Source organism: Oreochromis aureus, linkage group 9, assembly GCF_013358895.1.
Source record: "Oreochromis aureus strain Israel breed Guangdong linkage group 9, ZZ_aureus, whole genome shotgun sequence".
Taxonomy (NCBI): Eukaryota; Metazoa; Chordata; class Actinopteri; order Cichliformes; family Cichlidae; genus Oreochromis; species Oreochromis aureus.
Window position 1 is genome coordinate 24,583,674 of NC_052950.1, and position 8,809 is coordinate 24,592,482.

The 8,809-nt window shown below is 37.0% G+C and overlaps 1 protein-coding gene across 1 annotated transcript in view; it reads left to right on the plus strand.

Annotated features, from left to right (window-relative positions):
* The window catches only part of LOC116310336 (retinol dehydrogenase 12-like), a 124,464-nt gene that overhangs the window by 41,178 nt on the left and 74,477 nt on the right, over nucleotides 1-8,809 (plus strand). The gene's annotated exons all lie outside the window — the stretch shown is intronic.

An 8,809-nucleotide genomic window follows, 5' to 3' on the forward strand; every position in this document is an offset into this window, starting at 1 on the left:
TGCCCCTAGTGCTCCGATTATCACTGGGACCACCGTTACCTTTACCCTCCACATTTTCTCGAGCTCTTCTCTGAGCCCTTGGTATTTCTCGAGCTTCTCGTGTTCCTTCTTCCTGATATTGCTGTCATTCGGGACCACTACATCTATCACCACGGCTGTCTTCTCCTGTTTGTCTACCACCACTATGTCCGGTTGGTTAGCCACCACCATTTTGTCTGTCTGTATCTGGAAGTCTCACAGGATCTTAGCTCGGTCATTCTCCACCACCGTCACCCATTTTGACCTCGGGACTTCCAGGTTATACTCGGCACAGGTGTTCCTGTACACTATGGCGGCCACTTGGTTATGGCGTTCCATGTATGCCTTGCCTGCTAGCATCTTGCACCCTGCTGTTATGTGCTGGATTGTCTCAGGGGCATCTTTACACAGCCTGCACCTGGGGTCTTGCCTGGTGTGATAGACCCCAGCCTCTATGGATCTTGTGCTCAGAGCTTGTTCCTGTGCTGACATGATTAGTGCCTCTGTGCTGTCTTTCAGTCCAGCCACTGGTAGGATTTCTGAATATCAGCCACCTCCGCTATCTGCTGGTGGTTCATACCGTGCAAGGGTCTGTCCTTCCATGATGGTTCCTCACCTTCCTCCTCTTTCTTGGGTTTCTGCTGCCTGAGGTATTCACTGAGCACGGTGTTAGTTGGGGCCATCTTCGTGATGTATTCGTGGATGTTTGTTGTCTCATCCTGGACTGTGGTGCTAACACGCACCAGTCCCCGGCCTCCTTCCTTCCGCTTAGCGTACAGCCTCAGGGTGCTGGACTTGGGGTGAAACCCTCCATGCATGGTCAGGAGCTTTCTTGTCTTTATATCAGTGGCTTCTATCTCTTCCTTTGGCCAGCTTATTATCCCAGCATGGTACCTGATCACAGGCAGGGCGTAGGTGTTGATAGACCGGATCTTGTTCTTACTATATATATATATATATATATATATATATATATATATATATATATATATATATATATATATATATATATATATATATAGATATATATATATATAGAGATATATATATATATATAGATAGATAGATAACATAATGCAATTACAAAATAACAAATATAAAAGATTATGAGCGGGCAGAGTGCAAAATATAGGTACTTTTGAAGCTGCACGAACTATGTAGGTTATGGTTTGTTTGTGTGTGTGTGCATGTGCTTGTGCTGCATTGATGACCCTTTTTAGACTATGAGATTATAACCTTTAATATTTAAAGGAGAGTGTACTCAGTGTAAAATTAATGTACTAAAATTAAAATGTCCAATTTGCCGCTCTATGTACTGCATCCCAAGATTAGCATTTTTCTGTAGCATTAATCTTGTTTCCTATATTTGGAACAGTGTAACATTTTACTCCTATTTTTTTTATCTTCTTTGAACATTTTTATCATCTTTTTATGGTCATTATCTGATAACATCTCAAGTAGATGACATTCATAGGGATCATTTTGTGGAGAAGAAGAGCCATGAGCAAGAAACACCAGTTTTTATGTTAGTGTACACAGATCCTAAAACAAAGATAGCTGATAAGCATCATTATCTCTGTTATCTTTGATGGGGTTTTAGGCTTTGTCAAGTCGGCTAATGCAAAGAAAACCTGGCTGTGATGAATTTCCATTGTACTACAACCCTCTGGACTTTGATTGCAATCGTGTTATACAAGTTCAAACAACAAATATCTGATAGTAGAGCAAAACAGGTCAGTGGGGAAATGCTAAAAGAAGCCGTACAAACTGTGACTCACTGCCAGAACAGAGTCGAAGAGGCCAATATTTGCACCAGTGCAAATCCCTACTGGGGCCCTTCTGTGTAACGTTAGTATGTTTTGCATCGGCTTCCTCTGGATGTTTGGCTTCTTCCCACAGTCTAAAGCTATGTATATCAGGTCACACTATAAAATCTAATTAGTTCCCAGAACTTAAAAAAAACTATGCAAACTCGTTGCCTCAAAAAAACTAAGTAATGCTTACTTACTATGTTAGGACAACTTATTCATCGCAAGTATACGGTACTAAGAATAACTTGATGTTTCTGACTGCGTAATACATAATACTAATTGTTTACCCACTGACAAACAGTTCTATTAAATTAAAAAAACTATTTGTGGCAACTTACTTTTTTTTAATCACATCACCATCCTTGAAATTTGTAGTACAAAACTTATATTAAAAGTATAATGTATGCAAGTATGATTAAAAAAAAGAATAATTAACAACACTTCTTGTAATGGCGTTAAAATCAGCCCAACTTTTATTTTCAAATGCAAAAAAGTATATCAGCCAACATACTGGACACTGTATTGCCATCATTGTTATAATCTTACAATGAAACAAAGTCTCAGATTTAAATTTTCTGAAATTACAAACACAGAAGCTTGGTATGTTGTAATATTTTAAGAATGGCTTGTTTGCAGTCCTGGCATTGCTGCCTGAATGACTGCCATGGATTTAGTTGATCCAAATGTAAGTGCAGAAGAAAGTCTTTAACATTGTCCCAACTTTCCTTAAGTACAGTGGCAGTGGATGTGGGTTGGAAATGCAATGACCTTGAACCTGCAGGCGACCATCCTCACTGAGCACACCATCTGTAACGGAGGACTCATATCTCCTGGTGGCCTGCAAGCAAACAGTCTTATTCTTTAGAACACCAACTTATTTGCTTTCTTAAAACATTTTTTCTGCAATAGAACAGACATCAATTTAGACAATCTCAGGCTCCCTCCCCACCAGAGATGACATTCAGTGTCCCGCTTGTGAGTCTGGATAGCCCTGACCATCACCCGATACACATTAATGTCATGAAAGCATATTTTTAAAAAGGGCTATGCAAACATGGCCAATAACTTTTCATTCTGATGATCTGCAGAATAATTCGGGCACAAAACAAATGTCACTATTCAAAAACCTGCAGGCTTCACTATACTGTACAGACAGTGTGGACCCTCTAAACTAAGTTTATGGGATATGATCTTTCAAGAAATGCAGACCAAACTCTTGTTTGTATTTACTTACACAACATGTCTAGAATTTACTGGAGTCAACAGCAACAGCACAGAGCAGTCATCTCTCAAGTCTAATAACAGAAGACAGGAAAAGATCAGTAAAGAAACAACTTCCCCAAACCAAAGCACAAATGAAACAATAAGTAAAACAGGTTGATCTAAAGTGTGATTAGAGTTCAGATTAATATAAATGTCACTGACAATTACTATTATATTGGAAAACCAAAATACTCACGACTCAGTCTTTCTGTCAGACAGCTCCTTTTCTAGACTTGAAAGAGTTTGATGTGGGAACTGCTGGTCCTGAGCCTGAAAGACAGTAAGAAGCAAGGAGAGGAAGAAAAACCTCTGATTTGATCGTTAATGGCTGTGCAACCGTTATAACTTAAAAAACAGAAAGTTAACATGCACCTCATACAACCAAATTAGACTAGCACAGACAGTATTTAAAACACCATCTACTACTACTACATCTACTGTGTCTGAATTTGTGGTATTGCCACTGTCAGTCTAGGCCTAAAGACAATGTGTTTAAAAAAAAAAGACCACCTAATTTAAATGTAATAATTGCATGCTTGTTAAAAGCTAACTTCTAATATATAAAGTTTCTAATAAGCACAATGACCAGATAAAACATTTTGGCAGTGTTTATGTGTAACATAGGCAACCTCAACATTTTGCAACTGTGGAATTTAACTTATTTGTTTTGAAGGACAAGCTAAATTACTTTATTTTCAACTATAAAGCCAATCTAGACTTTAACCATTTAATAGGCCACTAATGTGGTTTATGGCTTTGGACTTTCACAGCAAAACTTGTATCTAAACATATTTTTTAACAAAACAAATACTGTTGTTGTTGTTGTTGTTGTTGTTATTATTATTATTATTATTATTATTATTATTATTATTATTATTATTATTCAAAATGTAATTAACAGAAATTTTCATTAAATGTAAAATCAGTTGTATAATTATAATACAGGGATTATGATTATACAGTTCATACGCTATAAAAGTTCATATGGGTTGAAAACAAGCTGCACCCAATGGCTGCACCTTCCAAAAAAGTTTCATCTGGGCTCTTATCAAGTAGCTGCTCACTTTTCTTTCACTGAGATTTTTATATAAGGTTTTTAAAGCTGTGGGGTTAATTTTTAAGTAACATGAGCCAAGAGGAAGCAGCAATGCTAGGCTAACACTAGCTAGCTAGCAAGTTCATAAACCTGGTGCTAAACTGAGATAAGCCACAAAAACAGTTTGAATCAGAGTAAACATTTACTCACTGAATCAGTGTATCATGTAAAGAATCACAACAATGCCAACTATGATCTCTTGAGCTGAAGCTTCTCCAGCTGAACCCAAGTTTGCTCAACATATTTCAGAAAAAAATGTGGGCATCATGAACATGCAGACTGATCTGTGACAGGAAGGAGGAGCGCAGTGACACTGCATTTTTTAAACCATATCATTTTATCCTTCTGCACTAGGAAGCAAAATTTCCAGCTTACTTTGTTTTTCTAATTTAAGAAAACTCAAATAAACTGAGTTGATCAGCTTTTTGAATAAAAAGTACTGGTAACTTACATAAACTGAGTTCTGATAACAAATTGATATAAAATTTAGTTCAGTCTACTAAATATTTTTAATTAAACACAATCCTAGATTTTACAGTGTAATTGGCAAGTCTAAATTGCACTATATAAAGGTGAGCACATTAAACTAAATTTACACCATGTAAACAAATAATGTACAGGGTGGGCCATTTATATGGATACACCGTAATAAAATGGGAATGGTTGGTGATATTAAAGTCCTGTTTGTGGCACATTAGTATATGTGAGGGGGCAAACTCCTCAAGATGGGTGGTGACCATGGTGGCCATTTAGAAGTCGGCCATCTTGGATACAACTTTTGTTTTTTCAATAGGAAGAGGGCCATGTGACACATCAAACTTATTGGTAATGTCACAAGAAAAACAATGGTGTGCTTGGTTTCAACGTAACTTTATTCTTTCATGAGTTATTTACAAGTTTCTCTTTATTCACAGCCATTGACATGTTGAAGAGGTTAACACGTGAGGAGCGGATCGAAATTGTGTTGATATCTGGTGAACGCAGTAACCGGGTCATTGCAGCAGATTTCAATGCAAGACACCCTACGAGACCACCCATCTCCCATGCTACAGTTAGCAAACTGCTTGCTAAGTTTCGTGAAACTGGTTCAGTGTTGGATTTGCCAAAATGTGGATGTAAGAAAACTGTCACTAATGAAGAAACATCAGTGGCTGTCCTAGCTTCATTCAGCAAGAGCCCACAGCGTAGCACTCGCCGCATGTCACTGGAGAGTGGCATTAGTCGAACATCCCTTCAGCGGATATTAGCTACTCACAAATGGCACCCTTTCAAACTCCAGATACTGCAGCATCGCAACGAGGATGACCCAAATCGACGCACAGAATTTGCAGAATGGGCAAAACAAAAATTGGAACAGGACCCTCAGTTCACGCTGAAGATTTTGTTCAGTCATGAGGCAAACTTTTATGTGAATGGTGAACCACCGCTATTGGTCTGACACTAACCCACATTGGATGGATCCGTCCAAGACTGTTGGAACAACAAAAGTGATGGTTTGGTGTGGTATATGGGGTACAACGTTAGTGGGTCCACTCTTCATCAATGGAAACCTCAAGGCCGCTGGATATTTGAAATTGCTACATGATGATGTGTTTCCCTCTTTATGCACTGAAGCTGGCACGTTCCCTGAGTTTTTCCGGCAAGTTGGTGCACCACCAGATTATGTGTGCCAGGTCCGAGCATTCCTAGATGAACAGTTTCCTGGAAAGTGGATTGGTCGTCGTGGGCCAGTTGAATGGCCCCCAAGGTCTGCCGATCTGACCCCCTTAGACTTTTATCTTTGGGGTCATCTGAAGGGAATTTTCTATGGTGTGAAGATACAAGATGTGCAGCTCCTGAAACTACGGATACTGGATGCCTGTGCTGGCATTTCTCCTGTGGTGTTGCTATCAGTGTGTGAAGAGTGGGAGAAGAGGGTTGCATTGACAATCCAACACAATGGGCAGCACATTGAACACATTTTATAAGTGGTCAGAAACTTGTAAATAACTCATGAAAGAATAAAGTTACATTGAAACCAAGCACACCATTGTTTTTCTTGTGACATTACCAATAAGTTTGATGTGTCACATGGCCCTCTTCCTATTGAAAAACAAAGTTGTATCCAAGATGGCCGACTTCTAAATGGCCACCATGGTCACCACCATCTTGAGGAGTTTGTCCCCTCACATATACTAATGTGCCACAAACAGGACTTTAATATCACCAACCATTCCCATTTTATTACGGTGTATCCATATAAATGGCCCACCCTGTAAAATTAAACAAATTAGAATTAATTAAATGAGTCCTACACATACAATGTTTCCTGCCACAGCTTTAAATTTAGAGTCTAGTTTCTTTTGCAATAAACAGATCTTGTGCCATTCATGTCGAGTTAATATTGATCATTATAATTGGTAGTTAGACAGTTGTTTCTGTTATTTCCTTTAGAGTAATTTCACTGTAAATGAAATTACGTAAAATTGCTGTAAATAAAAGTTACAGTTACTTCACTGTAGATAAACAAACACACAGCATAAAAAAATATTTGCAGTAACTGCTGTAAATGCAAATTACTGTAAAATCCAGTTGCAGCAAATTTATTGAAAATACCTTTTCAGCAGGATATAAAAAGTGCTTATAAACACGGTTCCTGTGAATCCTTTTACAGCTAATTACTCGCATCCTTCTGCCAATAAGTTGCTGTAAATTTTACAGCAACCTGTTTACAGTGTGTGAGGCTTTCATGATAACGCTTAAAGTTTGGTTATACGTGGCTATAAACTAAATCCTAGCCATTCCACAAGTTGTTTTTTTTTTACTTTCAATAAAATATATTTAAATCATTGTGGCTGTTATGCTTTCATGTCTGGTATTGTGTGATAATAAATGTTTTTCTCCAAAAATGAGTGTTCATTTCGCTGACCAATAATTGTTGCCATAGTTTTTGTCAAGTACCTTTTTTTGGACCAAACCAAGATGATAACTATATGATGAAATGTATTGATAATTTTGTCAACGAATAAAAACGAGGTCGAATCAGAACTAATTTAAGTTGTGTAGAAAGGTGTGGCGAGTTTAGAAGTGATCCAATCAGAAGTAATTTCCTTGTGAAAGGTTAGAGCAGAACATTTGATATGTTCCTGGGAAACGGGGATGTGGGTGGAGGGGGTATTTATTCCCATGCTCTTCTTGAGAAAAAGTGATAAGATATCAACATTTGGAAGAAGGAGAAGAGCACACGTACCGGCAGTATTTCATGTAAACGAAAATAAAACTCATGGAGCAACTCCTGCTGGTAAAAACAAACTTTTACACTTTTTATTTTGGTCAAATGAATTAACTTTAGACTTATTCTGCTATCATCTTGCTGTATTTAGTCAACTAAGACTAAAATAATTTAAATTAAATTTAACACTGGACAGGATAAAGGTCAAATCAGCCTGAAGCCTGAACTCACACACTGGGTACGTTACTTTATCCTTCATTACTTCAGCTCATTATTATTACTTATTATTAAGGCAGACAAGTGTTTCATCATCTAATAATAACTATACTTACTTATGAACGTCTGTGTTTCCTTATACCAAAATATTAAATTTTCTGTTCAAATATTTTCATCAAGTTAATGAAATCATTTATTTAATTCATTTAATCATTAAACACAAAGACAATGCTTGTTGGTTGGAATTATACCTTGTAATTCTGTGGGGCTGTGGTTTCTTGATAATGGCAATAAGATGATAACACTAACCAGGAAAACCAGTCTATTGTTCCTTATGTTGCTTAAAAGTTCAGTTCATAGACCAAACACTTGGGGAAAAAATTATTAATTAATTAATTGTGTTAAAGAATAAATAAATAAGTCAACCATAAATTTGTATTTTTATTCATTTATAATTAGGTCAACTATGATCATTTTGAGTGAATTAAAGGAACTTTAACATGCAGCATTTAATAAACATCCTCCTAATAAGTAACTGATTTGTTTTGTGGTATTATTAGAAACTATTTAGTTTAAAAGTTACCTCAGAGATATTGTTACTCCTGGACATACTTGGCTTTGAACATCTACTATGACCTTAACTTATCTAATCAAGAAACAAAGTTATGTACAATCACTTAACATACTGCGGTATGTAAATTGTAATATTGATAACAGTTATGGCTTACTTATTACTTACTTGTCTTATTAATTAACAATATGAGTTAGTGTAAAATGTCTTTTTTAACCATTTCCAGATGTTTCCAGGATTTTAAACATGATAATTAGTTAAACTGAAACTGTGATAAGGCCACGCTATTATGTAACATATTGACTTGCCCATTAAATGTGGTCTAATCATTTGTGAGGCACCATAAATGTGTGCACTGAAGTCCTTCATCTCCATGGCCACGTATACCATGAATCATTAATGTTTAATAAAGAAAAGAAGCTGCCTATAAGAACGGCAAGTCCAGCAGTGATACCATCAGTGAGGGAAACTGCCAACGGGATGGATGTAAGGATACAGTGGTGCATGACTAAACTGGACTAATTACACTGTTTCACTCGATAACTCGCTCCACTTTTTCTGATCTGCTGCCATGGCGATTGCATGCTGACACACTAAAGATTTATGTTTTGTTTTATTTATTT